Source organism: Equus przewalskii, chromosome 30, assembly GCF_037783145.1.
Source record: "Equus przewalskii isolate Varuska chromosome 30, EquPr2, whole genome shotgun sequence".
NCBI classification, from domain to species: Eukaryota; Metazoa; Chordata; class Mammalia; order Perissodactyla; family Equidae; genus Equus; species Equus przewalskii.
The window spans coordinates 27,166,193-27,190,156 of record NC_091860.1 but is presented as its reverse complement, the minus strand read 5'-3'; the positions used below and the strand labels follow the sequence as shown (position 1 = coordinate 27,190,156).

Genomic DNA, 23,964 nt, shown 5'->3' with positions numbered 1-23,964 from the left:
CTAAATTACCAACTAAATGGGATTAAGACTTTTGATCTCATTACCAAAATACTTCATCTGTGTTTGTGTTTGAAAATATAGAACACAAAAGTGAACAACAGATGAAAATACATACCACGTGTGTTCTCACCCACGGTAACACTTCGTCATTCCAATCTTTTTTCTCTGCGTGAGCAGAGTTTTGCTAAATTGTAGGTTGTTAATAAAGCCTTGATTCGGGGTATGCTGATCTTAGATTGGGCTGTTGTTGCACATATTCAAAGGTGGCTCAGTGACAGGTGACGCCTCTGGTGTACAGGAGGGCTGAAAAGAGCTACCTTTGGGGAATGGTGACTGTGACTTGTCACATTATCCCTTGGATTTGTCATCAACCTGGACATCTTCGTATAAGAAAGGACCCATTGTCTCCTCAGCCCCCAACACAGTTGCCTCCACCGTCACCCCCAATTTCACCTTTGTTTTCCGCAGTGCACGTCTGTGATACAGTGTGCAGAGCCCAGCATATTTAAAACACTAACAACTCCCCACCTCTCAATAAACCTCTTTGATTCAAGAGTAGTGAGCCCACGGGGCAGGAGGATGAAGAAAAAAAGCTGTGTGCACCCAGACATGGCCCCCCATGTCACGTAAATATCCACCTTGGGAGAGGCAGTACGTAGATTAAAAATAATCGTATAATACAAGATTGAATATATTCATGGGCTTGTGAGGTGTAAGAGCTGGAGAGGGACTGAGAAAGAGTCTGGTCCCTCCCCTCTGCTTTGGTATTACAGATGAGGAAATTGATTCCAGAAATGGACTTATCCTCGTGTAAAAAACCAAAATGCTTGTTTCTGAGCCCTCGTGTAATTTCTTAGTGGTTTTTGTGCCTTCTGGTTCCGGTACCTACGCATCAGACACCTTTTTAGTGAATTCTTAGTAAGTCACTGTGACTCACGCCATCTTCCTCCAACAGGTAAAATCGCCAGCAGCAAGTTAGAGGTTGCAAGGCCTTCCTCCCCACAAAGGGTTAAGTGGGGGCCGGTGATGTAAGTGCTGATCCCACCGGTGTTTGAACAGGAAAAGAACTCGGGCGCTGTTTTTCTTCTCGGAAAGCCAATCCCAGCGGAGTCGCTGGGGTTTTTAAAACCAAATGTCTTTACAGCCTGAAATGAATAACCATGACCTCAGCCTTCACACACGCAGCCCCTGCTGCTATACATTTAGCTTCGGCCGCTCTCCGGGCAGCCTGTAAATAACCCACGTCTGCAGAGCACATGTGGGGAGGACGGGCTGCCGTCAGAAACGGTTTCAGTTGGAAGGCAGGGCCTCCAGCCCTGTGAACGTCACAGTCATCTGTTAGCGATTTCCCGCTCCCATTAAAGCCAGACGCTGGATCCGTTTGCGTCGCTGCGGACTGTCCTGAGGGATTCATTTTTATTGCTTGGACTCCATCTCTGAGCCACATCAATTACAGCCCTTCGTGTTGCTGATGGGGGGTGTGAAATAAAACGACAATCTCGTGGTGGTGGAACAGTTCACAGATTGTCCCGGGACAGAATCCCACGTTCACTGTGAAAACAGAAGAGGGAAAAAAATCTAGAGTCAGCTACAGAGACAGATCAATCCCTCCTCAAAATATAAATGCCTCACCTCTATCAGCAAATCATGGCATCGGGAAGTTTAGGCTGCATTCAAATCTAACTTTACAGTGTCAGGCAACGGAGACCTAAAACACAGACTTGAGCAGTAATTTTCAGAGTTGTCGAAACAATACACCGCTATTATGGAACAGCATATGGAAATTTAGTTGTTATTAACTAGCCTCAGGGAGACTGTTAGACACACAGTGGACCAGCAGGAGAGGAGAACTGGGGTTTGTCCTGGCTCTTCCTGACTTTGCTCCAGGACCTTGGGCGTGTCATGGACATCGAGCCTCAGTTTCCTCTCCTGTTAGATTAAGGGTTTAAATGATTTGCATTTCCCTCCATCTCTAGCACTCCAAGCACCTTCATGAGACGTGGAAAGAAAACCATCAGCAGATAAAGTCACGCATGACTTGAGACATCTTGGTACTGTAGCAGTGAACGTGGCTGAGCTGCAAAACCCAAAGCATTTCAGACAGAAGGCCTGTGCCTTCCCAGAGGCCACAATCAAAGACGGCTGCCATTGCAATAACAAGAAGCCCTGGGCACAAGGTGGAATTTGGATTCTAAACCACAAAGTCCTGCATCGTGAAGGCCTCTACAGAGTTACTTTAGGATACTCTCCAGGCCCCTGACAACCGTGTTCTGCCTTCGAGGTAACTCCCACCCAGAAGAGCCAAGGCTGTGCTATGGGAGAAGACATCCTGGAAAGTATATGGCCTTTTGTCTTCAGGGAACTCCTGCACCTTACAGAACAGGCCTGACTTGGCCAAAAGACACCCCCAGCACCGCCCACCCCCCCACAACAGTTCCATCAAATCCTGGAAAAAAGGGAAGTTTGCAATCAGCAGTTTGCACGCTGTCTTCTCTCTTGCTCTCTTTTGTTTTCTGCAAGTGACTGATGGATGCACTGGCGAGGAAGGTTAGCCTGATAAGTCATTTCCTCCTCCGAAGGCATTTGACTCACCTCTGATTCACCTCGCACGCGTCTGCTCAGAACTAGACAAGGAGTTTTTTTCTGAGCTGTAATCTACTGTGGTTCTTGACTCAAGCCCCCACAGGTTGCATGTCGCTCTGCAGGAGCCCCCGGCTCTGGGGCCGCGGGGCTGAGTCCTAAGCCTGTTTCTCTGCTCTCAACTCTGCAGGTGCCTGGAATGAATCCCACTCGTCCCCAGTTTCCACTCCAGGGAACAGGAAGATAAGACTGCCCAGACTCACCAGAGCGTGGAGTGCAGCCACCAGGTCCAGTAGGGACCGGACCCTACTTTTCCTGCACACACAGGAGATTAGGCACTGGCCTGGCCTTACAAGGGCATTCAACAGCAGCTCTCACTAGGCCTGACACCCACTTGGCCATGGATGTCACACCCTAAGGAAAACGCAAATTGTATTTCCGCTTAAAAAAGTCTTAATTGTTGCCAACCATATTTCTTCCAGACTTATCCCCCAGGCTTGGTGGAGGGCCTGCAGCTGACAGACTAGGAGAAAGAAAGAAGACTCTCCATATTGTGCCTTTTTCCCTCTGCCGTGCACCTGTGGACACACAATAGGGTGTCACACACACACATACAGCTCGTAGTGACTATGCATTAGCAGCCCCGTCAGGATGGGCGAAGGGAGCCCTGAAGACGATGAGTCTTGGCAAAAACAGACCTGCCCCATGGGCTCCAGCCCATTAGGAGAGGCTGCCACCCACCTCCCACAGAGGATGCTCTCAGCCTGCAGAGAGTCTTTGTCTGCCCATTCACACCTTTCTTTCTGTGAATAATTCCTGACTGCCTATAAGATGGATGGCCATGTCTGCCTGCACCACAGAAACAGCCTGGAGCTGGGCAACAGCTCCCATCAGACAGCCCGGGCTGCTTCTCAGGAGGCACTGAGCTCAAAGCTAATGCCACTGAAAACTCCTGGACAGTCACCTGAAGGAAGATAGAAGTGCTGGAGAGGAGTAGGCTGTCTCCGCAAATTTGCACATCCCCGGAGGGGCCTGAGCACAGGCTGGATGGCCTTAGCAGGGCCATGTTGGGGGACCCGGGGACTTTGCAGAAGCATACGTCCCAAGACCCTGCTGATTGCATGAGGACTATCTTACTGCAGAATGACCTAGGAGCAGACTTCCCCGTAAATAAAAATGTGGTGTGATCCGAGAAAGGAGAGTGGCTAAGGAGGGAAGGGGACTGGGGGACCCTTCTCAGCCCTCCACTTGAACATCGAGAGAGGCAGCTAGTGAAGAGGGGCCCAGGTGTCGTTGTCATGGGGCATGCAGAGATGTGAACCCTAGGGGGTTTCTTTTTCTGAATTTTTCCTTTTCCTGGCTCACACTTTGTGCCTCAATATCCCCAAGTAAAAGTCGCAAGAATATTAATAGCTACATTTATTGGGTACTTCATGTGCTCTGGGCACATTTATTTTTAACTCGTTTAATCCCAAGGGAGGCATGAAGCAGGGTGGGTACCAGAAATAGCCTGCACGTTTTTCTGGCTTTTGTTGGGAGAATTGGAGGAGGTAGTGGCTTGAAGGAACTTGCAGGGAGAAGGATTCGGCACTGGCAAAAGATTCATCTGGCCTGTAAGGAAGGAACCGAAGGGGAGAAAGAGGGAATGCGAGAGGCAATCACGGTTTCTGGGGCAGTAGAGGGTGGAGGACCTGTGCCCACCTTCTTGGCTCCTCTGAGGGAGAGAGGCAGACGGAAACGGGAGCAAGAGTCCCCGCCTCAAGCCTGACATGGAGGCACAGGACCGAAGCCGTCATCGGACCGGACAGTGGATGTCTCAACTGCTCCCATGTAGACTGAGCATCCGGGAGGGGGCCACAGTACCACCCCTCAAAGCTTTTGCACTATTCCAGACCCCAAGAATATGCCCCAATCTTTGCATGAGGAAGACTAAGAAGGATTGGGGTTAAGTTTCCCACAGCAGCCTGGCAGAGGATGGAGTGAAATCAGATATCACATTGTTATAGCAAAATAAGGTGGGTTCTGTTTCTTACGTAGCCGAGTTTTTGGACTGAGACTCACGTATGCTGTGTTTGTCCTCAAATTCCCAGCTTAACACCAGGTAGTTCTTCAACGAATATTGATTGAATGACTGTCTGAGCCAGAGTAAAACAGAGTGTTTGGACAACGCAAATACAGATATGTAATAGACCAGCGGTTCTCAAAGCATGGTACAGGGACCCCTAGGGGTGTCCGAGATCCTTTCATAATAGCTCAAAGACATTAAGTTAAATTTTTTTCACTCTCATTCTCTCCAAGTGGAGTTTTTCAGAGGCTACATAAAGTGTAACTGAAGCAGATATAACAATCCCACTGTCGTCTATTCAGCCAGACATTAAAACCATGTGCGAAACATAGAATCATCCCACTCTTTTCACTGATTTTTTTTCTGTTTTGGAAAACATAGTTATTAATCATAAAAGATTTAATGTTAACATGAACTGAGTTTATTAAGGTATTTTTAATGCATTAATAAATCACATTTTTTAAATTTCTCAGCTTTAATTAACACGACATACATCAATAGAGCTCTTGGATATCATCAATAATTTTTGAGAGTGCAAGGGGTCCCAAGATCAAATTGTGTAGAAACTGCTGCAACAGACAAAGGGCAGACGGAGGGGTGAGGTGGGAGGGACAAGAGGGCAGATTTGCAACAGGCTGTTTGACCTTGAACAAGCCATTCGACCTCTCCATGCTCATCGACCAAATGAAGACGCTGGACTGATGGGCTCCAAGGGCTCCATCCTTAACATTCTCTAATTTCACAGGCAGAGGAAGAGACGGACACTCGATAACGTCAAAGGGGCCCTCTCTGACATTCTGGCTCCCTTGAATACACCATGGGAATGCTACAGGATGGGGTCGCTGGCTAAAAATAATTGCCCCAAGACCTGGGGGTCAGAGGGCTCCTCCCAGGACAAGGAGAGAGGATGATGTCAGTGCCCAGGAGCTGTCAGCATTCCTGGGCAGCTCAGGTCTGTGGGTGACTGCTCAGGAATCCGCCTCCCTTTTGTGCCTCCAGAAATGTCACCTCTAATCTCTGCCTGAGCCCAGAGTGTGTGTGCGTGTGTGCGTGTGTGTGTGTGTGTGTGTGTGTGTGTGTGTGTGATACTCCATCAAACGCTAAAAGTAATCCAATTTACACTCTGACCCCCTTTCAGGGAAACTTTAGCAAAAAAAAAAGCTCAGAGCCTTGTTTTTCAGCCCCCTTCCCCCCACTCTCCCCCACCTCACGTTGTGGCCTCAGCAAGCACAACACTAAGGAGAGGGCGAGGCTGTGATTCCAAGCAGCAATGACATCCTGCCCTTTCCGCTCCATCCCTCCCAGAGCTGGAGCCCTCAGTCCTTTTTGGGGTTATTGGAAACCTGCTCTGAAACACTGTTATAAATACTCCATAATAAATAAACATGAATTATTTCTGAAATGTACCCAAGAATAGCCAACTGCCCAAATAGCCAAGGTTCTTCAGATCCTGGGAAAAATAGAAATGTGGGTATGGTTTATTTTTCCATTGCCCAAAGCAGAATCATTAGTGTATGTCTCATTTTAGTTTTCCGTTTCCATTTTTTTTATCTTATCATCTCCTAGCCTGAGGAAAAAGGGAAGAGAGGAGAGGAGGAGAGAGAAAGATAAGGAGAGTGAAGGAGAAATGGAAGAGGGAGGAAGAGTCTATTCTTCCACTTCAGCTCTTTTGATAACATCCAGAAAAACAACAGGGTCTAGGTTTTAATATTCCCTTGACCTTAGGAGACATAAATGATAAAGACCCAAGATGGTGGGTGAGCCATAGAGGAACATTATGAGCTTCCAAATCCCAGAAGAATCAGAAAAAAAGAGAAAGCTAGAGTGACTTGAAGCTTCAGAAAAGGAGTTTGAGGTGAGTAAAAGGGTCTGGAATTAAGATCCTTCTCGCAAGAGCCCTGGAGCCACTGGAATTTGTTCTCTTTGCCGCCTGACTATGGAGAACAGGCAGCAGACATCTTGATGAATTCCACAAATGTTACTCACATGCCCCGCCCCCCGTTTTCTTACCCACAAGAAGTGAGTAGTACCAGCCCCTGCCCCTTCTCTCCCTTGGCTCTCAAGACGCAATAACTCAGCCCATTGACAAGTCATTGCTGAGATGCAGATTCCGTTCTCAGTGCTGAGTGAGCCGGCTGGTACCTGCAGAGCTGTCTCTCCTCTTTGGAAAGCCTTGCGGAACAGAATCATGCCCGTGTGTGTCTCAGAGAGGGGATGAGCCCACGCAGCTGAAATTCCTCCTGGGCCAGGTCCTCAGCTGCCAATACGAGGAGCCCAGAGTCCTAACATCAGCCAGACCTTGCAATGCCCACCCAGGAAGTTGGGCCTGGAATCATCAAAGTTGTCACAGGATCACCTGAAGCCCCTCGTTTTTCCTAACCTGCCCACTCCAGATCGCATCCATCTTCACCCAACGTGGGACCTCCGAGTGTGTCTCCCTAACTTCAACTGGACTGCTAGCACTTTGCGGGTTTGACCTTTGCTTTTGGGCTTCCTGGTCTCAGCTTTCCCCACAGGATCTCACTGGACTTGACCCTGATTTCTCTATGCACTCTGCAAATCCAACCCTAAGCAAACCAGCTCTGAAAACAGACCATCCCAGAAAGAGTGGGGTTCATACATCAAGACTTAGTTTAAGCTCCCATTGTGCTATTACGGCCTCATCCACAGCTCAGATCTAACACCTGGGGGATGACACGCTGATGAGGTGTTCACAGGAAGGCAGCTCATCTGCCTGGGTGCTCTCAGCACTTGGATTTACGATAAAATCTTCAATATTCTGAAAAAGATTAGACTCTATGAAGAAAGGAAACATTCATGTCTGGCCGTGTGCCTTCCTCCAGAGCTGCTGTCATGAACGGTGCCATCCCCAACTGCAGCTAACCAGGAAGTCCCGGGGAACAGCGCCTCCCCCATCCTTCCGGATTCAACCATCAGCGGGTTGCTAGCCCCAAACAAGCCAGGTCCTTACTCCTTTGATGACCCCACTTGCCTAGAAGGTCCCTTCTCCATTTGTTCATAAGGCAATGTCTGCTCAGCTGTCACATGCCCCGAGACATCCCTCCTCCGTGAGGACTCTGCTGAGGATCTCAGGAAGGCCTGAGAGCTCCTTCCTTAGGCTCCCATTGCATCGTGTACATTTTTCTGTCCTAACACATCACATTTTAGGGACTTCTTCCGATAATAATAAAAATTAAGAATTATATAAATAACTATATGTTATAATACATAATGTACTTATATACCTTATATAATATAAATAATGTAAAATAACTAGTTTTTATTAAGCACTTGTGATCTACCTGGTACTTTACGTGCATTGTCTTATTTAATCACCAGAAAGCCCTCCCTCATTTTACAGAGGAGAAAAGAAGGCTCAAAGAGGTGAAATAACCCGCCAATCATCTCTTGGTTTTCAGGTGGCCCCATGGATGTGGGAACCCCTCAGTCTGACTCCATGGCCTGCCCACTAACCACTACGCCTCAACGCACCTGCCTTTCCAGTCTGTCCCCCTCTGGACAGCAGCCCTGTGAGGGGGCCCAGGTGTCTGTCAACCTTACAGCCCCAACTCTTTGCCCAGTGCTGACCCTGAGGTACCAGCATGATGGTAGATTCTAGCAAGTGCTGGAAATAAAAGGAATCTGTGTCCTCATGTCCTAAGGGGACGGAAGGGTCTCGCAGAGGGACCACCCCAAAAGGCAGAGATGGTAGCACCAGCCTCACTCCACCCCAACCCGCCCAGGTGGAAGAGCACAGAGGGGAGAAGGAAGTCGGGGTGCGGCCTGTGGGGAGGCTGCAGCAAGAGGCTTTTCTCCCCCAGCCCCGTGGAGAGTGCTTTCTTCTCTCTGAAGCCAGGTGGGGCTCATTCAGGGACTGGCTTCCTCCAAGCAAGGATACCGTCTCCTTCCCCAGCAGGTACCTGCCAAGAAGAAGCAAGAGTGGAGCATGGTGAGAGAGCACCGGGAGTGCAGGACGTGGTCCCCCGAAGTCTGGGGCAGGCAGGAAGGCAAAGGTCACTGGAGTGGCCCATGTCAGCAGCGGCTTTAAGAGACCATGGCCCAGGAAGAGAAGGAGAGGACATCGTCCCAGTTCCATGAGGTTCCGGAAGGTCAGAAAGGGTCTCAGAGGCTCCTGTGGCCACCTGAAGGAGCAGACAGGGAAGAGAGGGTCAGGAGCAAGGGACACTGCCACTCAGGAAAGGAGCAGGCAATGTGTCTGATGGAGGGGCCACCGGGATACAGCAGCTTGTTCCTCAGCGAACTGCCAGCCACAAAAGGAGCCTGGGACCACCTCACACGCACACACACACACATGCATGCACACACACACACAGCAGGCCCTCCATCTACACAGGACCTGCCACGTCAGCAGAGCCCCCAGTGCCCACGGAACCAGGCTGGACAAGTGAGATCAGGGCCGCCAACTACAACCTCACTCAGGTGAGCAAAAACTCTTCCTGTGCCCCCCTATTTTTTAACTTTAAAAAAATTGTGAAGTATAACGCACATAGAGAAAAGTATATGAAATGTAAACGTTTAGTTGATGAATTAGCATGAAGCGAGCAACCGCATAAGCACAGCGTCTTAGTCCCTGAGGGCTGCTCCAGCAGAACACCACTGACTGGGGGGGCTCCCAAACCATAGATATTTATTCCTCACAGTTCTGGAGGCTGGAAGTCCAAGATCAAGGTGCAGGCAGATTTGGCGTCTGGTGAGAACCCTCCTCTGGGTTGCAGATGGCCAGCTCCTCGCTGTGTCCTCACATGGCCAGAGCCGAGAGGGGAAGCCAGCTGTCTTGTGACTCTTATAAGGGTGCTAATCCCATCCATGAGGCCCCACCCTCATGACCATATCTAATCCTCATCACCTCCCAAAGGCTCCCCTCCAAATACCATCACGTTGGGGGAGTAGGATTTCAACACATGAATTTGTGGGGACACACACATTCAGTCCTTAACACACCAGGCAGGAAGTAGAACACGGCAGGTCCCCTAGAATCGGCCTGCAGCTTCCCTCTCTATCACCACCTTTCTCTTCTCACTACCATCCCACTACCCTGACTGCTAGCACTGCTGTTGAGCTTTCCCTGGCTCCAACTGAAGCCATTTCTTAACTTTTTCTCCCTTAACACTAGACTAGCCTTATGGGTTGAATCGTGTCCGCCCAAAATTTGTATATTGGAGTCCTAACCCCCAAGACCTCAGAAGGTGACCTCACTTGGAAACAAGTCATTGCAGACGATTCGTTAAGATGGGGCCCTACTGGAGAGGGTGGGCCCGAATCCAGTATGACTAGTGTCCTTATAAAGGGGAAATATAGACACAAATGCACACAAGGAGAAGGTCCTGTGAGGATGGAGGCAGAGACGCAGGCGATACCTCTCCCAGCCAAGGAATGCCAAAGATCGCCAACAAACTCCCAGAAGCCGATGGGAGAGGCATGAACGGACTCTCCCTTAAGGCCTTCAGAAGGAAGCTTGTGTCAACACACAGGTCCTGATCGTCTGTGGAGTTGCTGAAGTCTGCAGGGTTCCTTGGAGCGTCTGTGTGTGGTGAGGTGTTTTGGGGGTACTCAGCTTGAGATCAGGCAGGAGAAGGAAGCAGCTGGGCCCCAGAGGAAAGACACTCGCATACAGCCTGCAGATGTCACCACAGGCCTGGCGCTCACCTATCACGTGGCCTGCGCTCACATTGCTGAAGGGAGCCGGAGTCCATTGTTGAAGGGAGCCGGAGTCCTTTGTTGAAGGGAGCCGGAGTCCTTTGCCCAACTTGACCTCGGTTCCTATCCTTTTTTGCCCTTGTGTAAAATAGGGTGGAAGGTAAAAATCTCCCTCCTAAATTGGTGGCATGAGGAACAATGAAAGAAAATTATTTCAAGGCTCTCGTGATACCGAAGTTGCTTTACACATTTTCTAAGGAGCACATGAGCGTTTGCAGACTCTGAGCCTGTGTCACTCCCTGTTGAATAATCTCCCTTCAGAAGACATGTTATCTCTTTTCTAAATTACCAGGTCAAGAGTTTGGTTAGATTTAAAAAGACAAAAAGAGAAGAAGAAGAAGCAGCAACAGACTTCCCAGGGGAGCATGCGTGCACGTGATGTGTGGCACAGCCCTGAAAAGCCGTTCCTTTTAGGTTGGCTCCTTGGGCCACAAGAACAGCTCCTTCCCCTCAGCTTTAGAGATCCCCAATGCTCTGGACAGCTGGCCACAACTCTGAGCGTGGCCAGGAACCAGCTTTGGAGACAGCCCCGTTCTCCAGCTCTCCACTGAGCATCCTCTGAGCGGGCCCCTGCCTTCTCTTCACGCAGTCCTATGAGGAAGCCACCTACATGTGCAGACACCCTGATGACACTGCTTTGTTTTTAGACTCCTCAAAAGAGGTGGGACCACCAATATTGAGCAGAAAGAGCCAGACACAAAAGAGGGCCTATTATATGCTTCCATCTCTATGAAGTCCAAGAACAGGCAAAACCAACTATGCGTCAGCAGCCAGTGCCACAGCCTGCTGGGGGGGATGTGGGGAGCCGGGGGGCAATGGAAGAGACAGCAAGGAGGCTCCTGGGGGCCAGCACTCTTTTGTTTCTTGAGCTGGGTGCTGACTTCACAGGTGTGGTCAATTTATAAAATTTCAACTAGCTGAATGCTTACGGCTTGGGTATTTTTCTACAATTATATTCAATAAAAAGTTAAAAAGAGAGACAAGGACACAGCACAGCTAAACGGCTCCTCCAATGTTGGGGATTTCTATAGATTTCAAAGCTGGCTTACCTTCTTCTACAGGGGATGACTTCCCTCTCGCCTTCTCATAAAAATGATAATGATGTTTAATGTCCCGAATCAGAAAGAACCTGCCCTCCGACTTCAGAAGGGAGAGGTTTGCCCACTCTGCCATTTCCACAGCACCCAGTCGTCGAAAGTGAAACGGCCTGGTGATGAGGATGCACAGTGTGATCCTTGGGCTCCAGGACGTGGAGCAGGCACATAAAGCATATGTGAGTGATTAAATCATGCAGAACCCTGGAGACAGGTGTGGTCCCTTGGGGGCCGCATGGACACAGGTATGCACTCCCCACCTGGGTCTTCCCCACCCGTCTCAGAGTTAGACTCAGTTTTGCTGCCTTGTCTTCAAAGATCTCCCTGTGCTTCATCACAAGATTCTTCTCAGGAAGACCTAGAATCTGAGGCATGAGGGGGACCTGCCCAGGACCTGCGTGGGACCCAAGCAATCTTCCCGAGGCAGCTTGATTCCCAGAAGCCAGGGGGAAAGCACCACATGAATTCCCAGAGCAAGCATCAGCCAAACCAAATTCCACTCCTCGTAAAGCCCAATAAACCATATCTATCTCCACCTAAAAATACAATCCGGCTTTAAAGAAGCCTGCAGAGTTATATAAGGCGGGGAGTGAGGGCAATGGAAAGATTGACTCCTGCTGTCAAAAACAAAAACAAAACTCACGCCAACGAGCCAGTGAGGACCTTGTCAGGCAGACCCTATAAAGACCCCCTTGTTTTCTTGCTGTCCCTTCTGTGCACAACTTCCCAAGTCTAACCTCTGACGACTTCATGATTCCTCCAAAACTACCCCACCAGCTCATGTTAACATCTTCATTTAGCTGCTTCTCTCACATTTTGTCACTTTCTTAGAGCATCTTAAGGAAGATTGCCCCAGAGGCGCAGTGAAAAGAGGTTGGGGAGATGCGCTCCATGCCAGTTAACTCCCACCCACCCACACTTGTGTTCGAAACTGCTTTAACAGAAAGTCAGACGAATCAGGTCCTAGAATCCCAGAATCCTAGGATCCGGAGAGGTTCCCGCCCAACTTTCTGACTTCCGGCCACACAGACCAGTGAGAATCCATCCTGTGTGATTGGAAAGAACTGGGGAGGGTAAGATTGGCCTGGCTGCTTTTACTTTTGCTTTTAGGTCTTAAAAGAGTTAAGAGTCCATGTTATTCGAGGCAAAAATTCTTGAAAACATTAAATTTATCCATTTAAATGAAATATTTATAATAACAAGCCCAGGAATGGAGATTAGGAGGCAATAAGTGCACGTGTTCGAATTCTAATTCCAGCGTCTCCTATATAAGTTCAAAAGAGGGGACCAGATGATCTCCAGGGTCCCTTCTTGGTCACCAGTGTCTGAGTCAGTTCTTCCTGGGTTATCCTATGATGGCTTTAGCAGTGATGTCTTCTGGTATCTAATAGGCAGGCCTCTCAGGGACCCCCATCCCCACTATTCAGCTGGGTCAGAGCAGTGGGTCTTACTGCTATGAAATTTGGAGTCCACCAAGACAAATGCCTCCAAGTGGCCACTGTGTGACCCCGACTCATGGTTGAGAGTGTGTGCAGGAGCCCCTCTCAGTGCAGCCATCCACCTGACGATGGGTACCAAGTGCCCAGGTGCAGGGATGCAGCCGTGAGCACAGAATGTAGCTGCACTTGGAGCCAAAGCATCTTCCCTTCACTACATGGAGGACATGCATTCTCCAGCACCGGGAGTGGAGTCGGGCTGGAAAGAGCAAAGCAAGTGCCATCTGTTGTTTCCCGCCCAAAGGAAGCAAAGAATGGAGAGGTCACACATCATCACGGACCGGGCGGCAAGGCCTTTCCGGACTCCCTGCCAGAACAGAAACAGAAAGCGGCGGTACCCAACTCTGAGGAAATCACGTGTCAGTTTGGTCCTCAAGGTTAAGGCCGGTAACTAGAGGAAGAGGTGAGCACAAGGTGAAGGTAAATGATCAGTCCGGAAGGTCTACACACTGGACACTGGGTGGGGCTATCCCAGGACAGGTGTCTCCTGTACTCCTCTCCTTCCTTCTCCGTAGACGTGATGTGTTCCCAGGACCCCTGATTGGACTCAAGCCTAACTCCAAGAGGAGATCCTTCTAGGTCCACCGTTTCTCCTTTTTCTAATAAAAAGTAGTTCTTTCAGAGAAGCCCCTCCCACACAACTATTTCGCAAACCCCACCCCTCACCCCTCTTGCCAGGACACACACATTATCTCCATCTACCCCTCACCCAAGCCGCCCCGGACGTTGTTAGTCTTTGATGTGGTTTTTCAATCTCGTGCTGCAGTGGACATTGAGGGCCGTCCCATCCACCTCCACAGTTTGGGGAGCCCCAAAAAGCTCCCGGTGATTTCTCTTGTCATCGGTGTGATTCGGGGATGGACGCAAAAACTCAATCCATGCATTCCGAGTGAGACATAGGGCTCCAAAGGGAGAAGAGGCGCCCTCTCCCTTCTCCTAGAGGTAAATAAGGAAGCACATGCCCTGGGAGGTGCGGCAGCCATGCCATCACCATGAGGGAAGACAGCCTGAGGACAAACTGCCCCGCAGAGGAGGCAGGGCCCAGAGAATCACAGACAAATCCACCTGCATCCTGATGAGACTGAGATCTTTCAGAGCAAGTAACCCAGAAGCTCACTACCTCGGAATGTTTTTGCTGTGCGAGCCGACAGGTGTCCTGTTGTTTCCACCAGTTGGATGTGGATTTTCTATTACTGAACCAGGAAGAACTCTAATGAAATCACCTTTAGAAACCTTTGCTACTTGTATGCATCTTTTACTCCAAAGGAGATGAAAACATTGTGCTTACTATGAAAGTGCTCCCCAAGACAGGTCCTCATCCCTCTCTTCCAGCCAGATCGCCACACCCAGTCCTCCTATAATGATATTCTGGATCCTCTGGGCAGGAACCTACCAAAAGTCCCATCCAACATCCACACCCGTCCCCACACTTCCAGAGATTACAGCTTCTTGAGCAGAATGGACCACATGATGAATAAGATATTCTAACAGGATTGCCTGGCAGTATTATGCAGACGGCACTGAGAAGCAGAAACACCAGCTGGGAGGCAGCGGCAGCGATGGAGGCCTGCAGAGGCCAGATGGAGGCCAGAAGGAGAGGAAGGCCAGCGTGGGAGAGACCCTTCCAAGGAGGAGCAGCCCGGCAGAGTTAGAGGGAGGAGGGGGCCAGCAGGGACTCTGAGCTGCGCGGAACATGGCGACAGCTTTCACAGGGAGGGAGAAACGGGAGGGGTGTGCGCTGGGAAGACAAGCTTAGCGATTTGGTTGAATGAACCGCGACGACCAACTGCAAGGTGGAATCAGGAAGGCTCTGTCTTGGTCTCAGATCATTTAGAGATTTGTTTGTTTTGTTGAATCCGTCTTTGTCTTGGTTTGTTCGGCAGGGTGGGTGGGAGTTCGAGTGGTAAGTGGGAGATTTATGGGAATGAGAGCGTGAGAAATCTCTGCTCAAAGAAGGAAAGATGGGGATGAGGAGAAACAACTCCTTCCAGTTCACTGTTAAAACCCCGAGTGGGACCAATGAAGAGAAGAGAATCGCCAAGTCCCTTTCTTAGCCCTGAGGACCCAGAGGAGAGACTGGATCTTAGTGGAAAAGGACCCCGGGTTTGAGAACCCAGGGTTTTCTGCTGGCTGCCTGGGGGCCTAGTGCTGGAGCTGGGATGGGTGCCTCCCCTTCCAGGGGGTGCAGGATGTGCTGCCGTGCATGAGAAGGGCTCTCTTCCCTTCAGGGATCACTGAGTCCCGCTGCCCCTGCCTTTGGAATGTCTGCTCTTTCCCATGGTAAATATGTTGGCCCAGATCACATGGTCCATCAGAGGCGGAGCTAAGATTTGAAAGGGTGGGGCTTTATCAGCAACAGACATTTATTCCTCACGGTTCTGGAGGCTGAAGTCCAAGATTAAGGTGTGGGCAGGTTTGGCATCAGATGTGGGTCAACTGGCTAGCTCATAGAGGGCCTCCTCTCTCTGTGTCCCCCCATGGTGGAACGGGCAACGGGGCTTTCTGGAGTCTGTTCTATACCGGCACGAATCTCGTTCCTGATGGCCCCCATCACATTCATGACCTCATCACATCCCAAAGACACCACCTCCTAATAACACCACCTTGGGAGTTAGTGCTTCCATATATGAATTTGGTGGGGACACAAACATTCAGTCTGAAGCACCAGTCTCCTCCTTTCTGGGGCCTTTAGATTTGGATACATGGAAACGTTATTTGTGAGAAAACTCAAAACGTACAAGCTTTGGGGAAATGCTCAGGTTCAATCAACCTACTGAGGTGGGCATGGAAGAAAGCTGATATTCCTGAGGGCAGGACTACGCCCGCCTGTTCCTGACTATACCCAGCACTGGTCCCGGTGCCTGGCACAGAACCATGAGAGCTCACTGACGATTTCCTCAGTAAGCTAGAGACGATTTCTTAATACATACAACTACGTAACTGCCAGATAGATCCATCTGCGCTTCTAAGGCCTGAGGCTCTGTCCCCAGTCTCCACGGCATCCCATTAATTGAAATGTTTGTAGACTTATATATTCTTCATGTCTGCTCACCAAAGCAGCAGCCACCAGGGGACCAGAGTCTTTATCCCGGTCACTTTGACACCACAAAAGAGAAGAGGTATCTCAGCAAATCTCCTCTCCGCCTGGTCTTGGCCATCCAGACGCCCAAGGCTCTGCTGGGCCAGAGCTGGAGAAACCTGCGCCGGCCCATCTTGTGGTATCAGCTCTATTGTTGGTGTGCCCAATCTACACACTCCTGGGTACACACTGTGTGTGTATCTATGGGTACGTGTCCAATACCATTTCCTGGAAGGCAACAGCTAGGCCATGAAGAATGAATGACTCACTGCTCTGCACCGGCCCTCGCTAGCACGAGGGCCTGCCTGGAGCTGTCTAGGGCCTGGGTCTCATGGTGACGGAGGATCCGGTGTGAATCTGAAGGCCAGCTCACTGCAGGCCAGCGTCCCTACCCCCACCTTCTGCCATCTGTTTGACTCTGGATCACTGGGTAATTCCCTCTCTCTTTAGTGTCTTAAGCAAACAGCCAGGAAAGACTGCGGAAGGGGAATCAATGAGGTTTCCAGATAGCATCTGAAGTGTGAGAGAAAATGGGTTCTTTACCTTCACCATCCGTATTACCAATTCCACCTTCTCATCTCTTTTCCCCACCTTGCTGGCTCTGCAGGTAACTTCTCTGTCCTTCTTTTTCTTCCTCCTCTCCTCCATCATTTCCTACCCCTCTCCTCACCCCAATTCACTTACATTTAGGGACATTTTAGGGACCTAATTCACATTTTAGGGACCTACTCTGTGCTAGATTTCATGCTAGGCCCTGAGGGTACAAAGATGGGTAAGGCAGCATTCCTGCCTCTAAGGTAAAACCTGACACCAGCCAGGAGAAAAAAGCTTGCTTCTAGTCACCTTGAGTGCTGGGGGAATAGGGAGAAGGAAGCCGAGTCCTTGACCACTTCTTCCTGCAAGTGAGCAGTTCAAAGAGCAGCGTCTTCACTGCTTTGGGTCTTCATCGGAATCCTGAAGGCAGCACTGGGTAGGAGGCCTCAGCATTCCCAAACAGTTCCGCTGCATTAAAATTATGTCTGTGGCTCGGTTTCCTGACCACGCATCACTGTCCATCCAGAAGCAACTCTCTTAAGCATAGAACCTAAGAGACGGCCTCTAGGTGGTTGGTCCTGCACAGCCAGACCTCCTAGAGGTGGTGAAACGAGACCAGGATTGGACTGGAAATTCTTGATGCCTTTACACAGAAGTGTAGAAGGAATGAGGTGTGGTCTGGAGAAGTTCTGAACCCCGTCTAACTTTGTCCTGACATTTTTGTGTGCTCCTCATTAAAGTCCACAAGTCAAACCATCTCATGACATGACATTTACCACCAGGAAGCAGAGAGAAGGCCTGAGTTCACCATTCCCTTGAACCTGGCAGATTCTCCATTGGCCAAGATAGAATTTTCCTCCTAAGCTGGCAAGGTCTGGGCAGTTGGAAGGGTTTTTGCTTGTGTGTTCTGCTTTGTTGGGGGGGCGGGGGGGGGGGGCCGGAGCATGGCCTGGAGCCCCCTAGGGTGACTGTTGACCTTTTAGCCACTTAAGGTCCGAAGGACCCAAAGCCCAAACATGTGAGCAGATGGTTGGAGGGACAGGCAGACCCCCTTGGCCCTGCTGATCAGGGAAAATAATGCAGACAAAGAGGCCATCCACGGACTCCTTGAAAAGCCATGCTGAGGCCTACATTTCCAGTTCCAGCAGAATTACGGTGGCAGACTGGGAGACGGCTCCCAAGGGTACAGTCCTTGATTGTTCACAGTCTCTCCCACCTGGAAAGTGCTTCTTCAGTGCCGGACCCCATCAGAGACTGAACCTGATATTTGCCCAGCTCTCTGCTCCAACTCCCTTCACCTCCCTACAAACAGAGCAAAACTAAAGAGGAACGTTTACAAGGACAGGTAGAAAGGTCCAGTCCAGGAGGTTATGACTACAGGGTTCCCTCTGTCCTCAGAACTCCAGGTGAGCTCCAGGCTCTGAGAGGCTTTGTAGCTGGAGGTGATGGATCTGTGGCTCCAGCCAATCGGAGAGCTTGGTGGCATCCCTAGGGATGCTGGAGAAGGACATAGCCCCAGTCTGTGCTGGGGCCATGAGGTGCCCAGAGAGCCCACGTGGGGCTGGGAGGGCAAACAGAAACCTCTCGTGGCCTTTAGGAAGCTTTGTTTATCACATTCAGATCCCTTAACCTCAAAGCTTATGATTATGGGGGCAGAGAGGGAGGCTTATTGTGGCCACTTAGCTACAGCTTGGCATCACTTTATGGAGGTTTTCCAGGAAATTGAGGTCTGCCAGGAACCAGGAATCTGGGTGTGTTTAGCTCTGCACACTGCCCTTGATGGAACGGAACAGTCCTGACATCCACTTTGCCCTACCCATCCTAATTCAGTATTTTGGTTAGGTTTGTTTTTCACTGTCTCATCACTAACCCTGTGGTTTTCAAAAGCCTCCTCCCTGCCTCTGTTCCACTTGGTTCTTCTGACCCCAGAGGGGTCTGCTGCCCAGAGCCAAAATAAATACTGGGATTTGGAAAAGAGGAAGACTGAAAGGGAGTGGCTGCCACGAGTCTTTCTCTCTTGTCGAGTCCACACCCCATCTCCACCTGCATTCCAGCTGCACACCACAGGGCTGACGGCGCCTCCCGGGCCCCAGCTGCTAAGACTCCTCAAGTTTCTTTAGGTTGGCAGCAAAGGGAACAAGACGCTGCTGCACTGGAAAATGTCATGTTTTCACATCCATCTCAGACCACAGTTCTGTCATTACAGAGACAGAGAGAAATCGACTTCTTCCCTTTCCCCCAATCGGCCCCAAATATGGGTGTCTCTGCCCCACGGCCTGGAAAGCAAGGACAAACCACTAACAGACAGCCTAATTGGGGCATGGATCACCATGCCAGGCTCCAGCATGCTCTTTGGTTGCCTTGGGTAAGGGTTCTGCTTTCATCATGTCCGTGAAGGATGAAGTGCCGGGCCTTCTCAGATCTCAGACTTCATAGCCACAGCTCACATTCAGCCAACACTCTCCTATGACAACCCAATGCAAGATACGGAATCTTACTTCAGTTAACAAATATTTACCATAACTGAGATTCAAATCAGAGCCTGATTAGCATTAGTCTTCATTCTTCCTCGTTGTGACATTTCAGCTGTTTCTTTCTTCCTTTCTTTCTTCTTTTCTTTTTCTTTTTCTTTCTTTCTTTCTTTCCTTCTTTAATTGTTAGCCCTAATATTCTTACTATTCTTCAACTATTTAGATAAAGTGAGTTTCAAAAAGCCTTTGGTCACTTATTCTGGCGTCATTCAATGACCATAGTCAGCAAGTTGTGTCCAGTTTCTAATTTTAATCATATTGTCCTCTTAAATAGGCCTGTTTTCTCTCATAAATGTTAATGTCTGTGCTAAAAAGCCTTGGTTAGGTTCCTGTATGGGTCATCTTATAATGAGAAGACTTTGAAGATTAGCCCAAAGTTTGAGGAGGAAGTGACACTGAAGGAGGGATGATAAAAGACGACCTCTGGGGACGAAGCATGAATCTAAGAGGCTCTCACAGACCCAGCGTTGGGGTGAAACTCATGAAATAATTTACTGAACAAATCCTACAGGCCAGTCTATTATTTAATTCTCCCAACAGCCCTCTGAAATAAACATTATCTCCATATTCAAATTGATCCATGCAGAATCCGAGACCTTTCCAAGGTCACATGGCCACTCACAGGCACAGCCAGGTCCAGGTTGGGCTGTCTGCCTGGGCTCTTAACCACTGGGGTCCTAGGATTCTGGATCTGATCCCCTTGCTCATATACTCAGCAACTGGTGACAGATTACTTTTCTTCTATGGCTTCCCTTTCCTTATTTTGCAGCACTGTCAACCATTCACTTAAGAACAGCAATGGAAAGTCCCCGGCACTATGCTAAGCGCCGTGAGTGGGAAGTGCTGCCAAGCAGCCCCCCAGGTTGCCGTGGAGATTAATGACATGGTGTATAGAGATCACTCAGCATAGTACTGGCACATAGTTAGTCACCGAAAGATGGGGGCTAGCTAGTAATGATGGCCCCACGAAAGGTCTGGCTCTGCCTCATCTTCGTACCCTCTAGCATCTAGCAAAGTGCTGGCAGCATAGAAAAAGACCAACAATGTTGCTTAGTCGATCCCCAAAATGTTCTCTGCCCACAGCGCCGGGCACCCTCGAGTCTCCCTCCACACAGCTGGTATGATGGCTGATTTTGTGAGTCAACTTCACTGGGCTAAGGGACGCCCAGAGAGCTGTGAAACATTATTCACGGGTGTGTCTGTGAGGGCATCTCTGGAAGAGGTTAGCATGTGAATCCATAGACTGAGAAGAGAAGATTGCCCTCACCAATATGGTGGGCATCGTCCAGCCCGTTGAGGGTCCAAATAGAACAAAAAGGTGGAGAAAGAGAGAATTTGCTGTCTGTGACCCGAGATGTCCATCTTCTCCTGCCCTCGGACATCGACGCTCCTGGTTCCTGGGCCTTCTGACTTGAACCGGACCTACACCGCCAGCTCTCCTGGGACCCTGGCTTGCAGATGGCAGGTGGTGGGACTTCTCAGCCTCCATAATTTCGTGAGCCAATCCCTCCTAAAAAAAAAGAAAAACCTCAGGGCTGGCCCCGTGGCCGAGTGGTTAAGTTCGCGCGCTCCGCTGCAGGCGGCCCAGTGTTTCGTTGGTTCAAATCCTGGGTGCAGACATGGCACTGCTCATCAGACCACGCTGAGGCAGCGTCCCACATGCCACAACTAGAAGGACCCACAACGAAGAATGCACAACTATGTACCAGGGGGCTTTGGGGAGAAAAAGGAAAAAATAAAATCTTTAAAAAAAAAAAAGAAAAAACTTTCTTTCTATGCTTCTATATCTACACCCCATTGGTTCTGTTTCCCCGGAGAACCGTGACTAACACAGCTGGGTCCCATTCCCTGTCCTCTTACCAAAGCAAATCGAGACAATTGACCCCCTTGGGACAGAACGAAACAATTCTCTTTGAATAACTGCTTTTTTTCAGTCATTTTCATCCTGAGAGAGCTCAAGTGTTTCTAAGGACCCTTGAAGCTTGAGGAAACTTCTGCCGTGTTAGCCGTGGGGGGACCTTCTGGTCCCTCAGCTGTCAGCAGGCAAGTGTCAGGTCCAGGCCTCTCTGGGGAAGTTGGCGGTATGAGTCTTCTTTGGACTTGGGACTGCGCGGAGACCCCGGCCCTAGGACCCCTGGAGGCCATGGCAGGAGCAGGCAATGAGATCATGTCTGCAGAGGCCCCCAGCCCCTTGGAAGGAGATCCCTCTGCAATTTCTTGGAAAGGCCCTCTCCTTCCAGTCACTTCTGCTCACACCATCTCAGTTTTCCTCGTCTGGCAGCCACCACAAACAGCAGCCTGCGCGTTCTTGCCAAATTCCCGTTAGCCCGCCTGCCCTCTGCTCTTCTCGTGCTTCGTGTTCTCCCCTCAGGCCCAGGTGCGCGTCTGACCACACGGGCCCGAGTGTAAGTAAACCTGTGTGGTCTCCACTGGTAACGTAATCCTTCAGATAACTCTAATAAAGGGTGTTTGGGGATTTGGGCAGACAGGTTTCTTTTTGTTTTTTCAGTTTTATGCATTCCCTCACTCTGTCTGCATATAGGAATCTGGGGAGGGAGGGAGAAGGTAGGTTTTCTTGAGAGGAGATGCTAGCCTGTGGGGAGTTCAGTATTTAGGATTTGGGGACCTGTGGTCAGTCCTCAGCTTGTGTGCAGTAAGTCCCCCTTCTGTGGTTCCTTCTCAGTGCCCTGGGGTGGACGTGGGTGGGGATGCCCTCTTGCTCCCTAAACAGTTCAGCCTGGGACACCATGGAACTGGGTTCCGGTTCCATGTCTCACATTGGCGGATTGGGGGTTGATGGAAAATCCCTCTTCATCTCCAGTTTTGACCTCTCGTCTGCAAGATGGTCATTGCTGTCCGGCACCCACAGTTTTCTATGGAAGATGAAGATGCTAAAGGGGAGGCCACTGCCTGAAGGAGTCTACTGCGGGCCAGATGGGCGTGTGAATCCACAAGTGCAAGGAAGGGTCCACGTGCTGCCATAAAAGAGGTGGCTGCGTGGGGCCAGGGAGTCAGGGACGACTCCTAGAGCTGACTTCTCTGTGTAGGATGGCAGCAGGCGGCCAGGAAAGATGAGGCTGGACAAGTAAGCAGCTGGGCAGGACCCTGAAAGCTACACCAGGGAGACTGGGCTTTGCCCTGAGGACCAAGGGTTCTTAGCAGGGTGTCGGCAGAGCTTGGCAGGACTAGAGGCAGAAGATTCTGCCAGCTCATCCCTCTGTGGGGCATCTCAGTCATATGCAGTGAGAAGAAGGCACAGGGGAAACCCAGCGACTCCGAGACCGAAGGCAAGGAGGAGCCTCAAAATCTCTTGAGAGACTAGAGCCAGAAGGAAAATTTCTGAAGGTGGAGAGAGTGCCGTGCTCCAGAGCAGGATCCTTGCCCCCAGCAGGGCAGTCACCATGCAGCCGTTCAGCAACTGCCTCGCTCTGCACAAGGACCTCACCTCGTCGTCCAGAGGCTGGAGAGTGAGGCTGGGGCGGGACTCAGCATGGAGCCTTGAAGGCAAAGCCACAATGTTCTGCAAACAGTGGGGACCCTGTGACTGACCGTCCTTCGCACTGGGAGGTGGGACAGGGCAATGAGGAAAAGTGTGAGTTCTCAGGTTGCACATCTCAAAAATTACAGTGTTGTATGTCAGTTATATCTCAACGCAGCCGGGAAACAGAGAGCATGGGTTCTGGTGTCAACACCCAGCATGGAATCCCAGCTCCGCCACTACTGGGTGTGGGACCCTGTGCACGTTCCTTAACTTCTCTCCCATTAGCACTAGGGCTCACAGCAGTATCTACCCCACGGAGACAGTCTGAGGATTTGCTGAGATAACGTGTGCAAACTCTCAGGACCACCCCTGGCATATTCTGAGACCATCATAAAATGAGCTTTCAATGATGTGTCTCTCTAGCATTTTGCTTTGAAACCGTCTTTGAAAATTTGAATAATAATGAATCTTTTGAGAGTTTTGGAAGTAAGAACTGCAATTACTCCCATGTTTCTGAGGAGGAAACCAAACCTTGGAAGGTTAAATAATGTGCAGAATCGCACAGCTGTACAAGGGGCGAAGCTCACGTTGGAGGCGAGCCCACTTCTCAGCGTCGAGCATGGAGAGGGTACCTGCTGGCCTGAGCCTTCCGGAGCACCTGGTGTTCAGGAAGGGGGGCAAAAAAGATGGGCGACCATGTCCTGGAGGCTGGCGGGCTCTGGGGGGCAGAATTAGAGGCAGGGACCATGGAGGCAGGACCCAGGGGACCAGCTCCATCCTAGCACACAGGCCTGCACTTCTTCCCTACAGGTGTGGGAGGCATCAGCAGCTCCTCTTCAGAGTGAGAAGGATGCCTGACTCCCGAGGCGGGGGAGCGCTCGGTGCAGGCACAGTAATCGGTTACAGCTGCAGCTGTTGGTTCGGCTGGCCCAGGGTCAAGGCTCCAGCTCCTTGTGGTTTTGCAGCCGGGCTGGGCTGTAGCTCAGAGCTGCCTGGGTCTCTCCAGCCCGATGTCTGGAACAGCCTGCCTGTCGATCTGCGGAAAGAGCCTGGAACAGAGTGAGTGCGCATTAAATGCTGAAATGACGGATGAGGGAACGAATGAGTGAGTGAATGAATCCTTCCTCCTCTTCTCTAGTAAGCGCACTGCAGCGGCGGCTCTCGCCTGGGCTCAGTGCTGAGAAGAGGGGCCTGCTGCGGGAGGACCCACGCGCTCAGGTCCCAGGCATCGCCGCAGCAGCAGGCCTATCCAAGCGCCCGGCTCGTTCCTCCTGCAGTGACCTCTCAGGCTTCACCTGCGCACTGCGCACCCGGCGGCAGCGACCGCACTTCCGTACGGGGACACAGTGTCGCCAAGCCCCCAGCCCTGGGCCCGCGGCTGCCTCC

General features: G+C 50.5%; 1 long non-coding RNA gene across 1 annotated transcript; it reads right to left on the bottom strand.

The window, feature by feature from the left end:
* Positions 1-221: 221 nt before the first annotated feature.
* Positions 222-2,801, bottom strand: LOC139080425 (uncharacterized). Its single transcript, XR_011534940.1, has 2 exons — positions 2,593-2,801; positions 222-1,551 (listed from the first exon to the last, which is right to left on the bottom strand). It is a non-coding gene; the product is annotated as an uncharacterized lncRNA (long non-coding RNA).
* Positions 2,802-23,964: the final 21,163 nt, after the last annotated feature.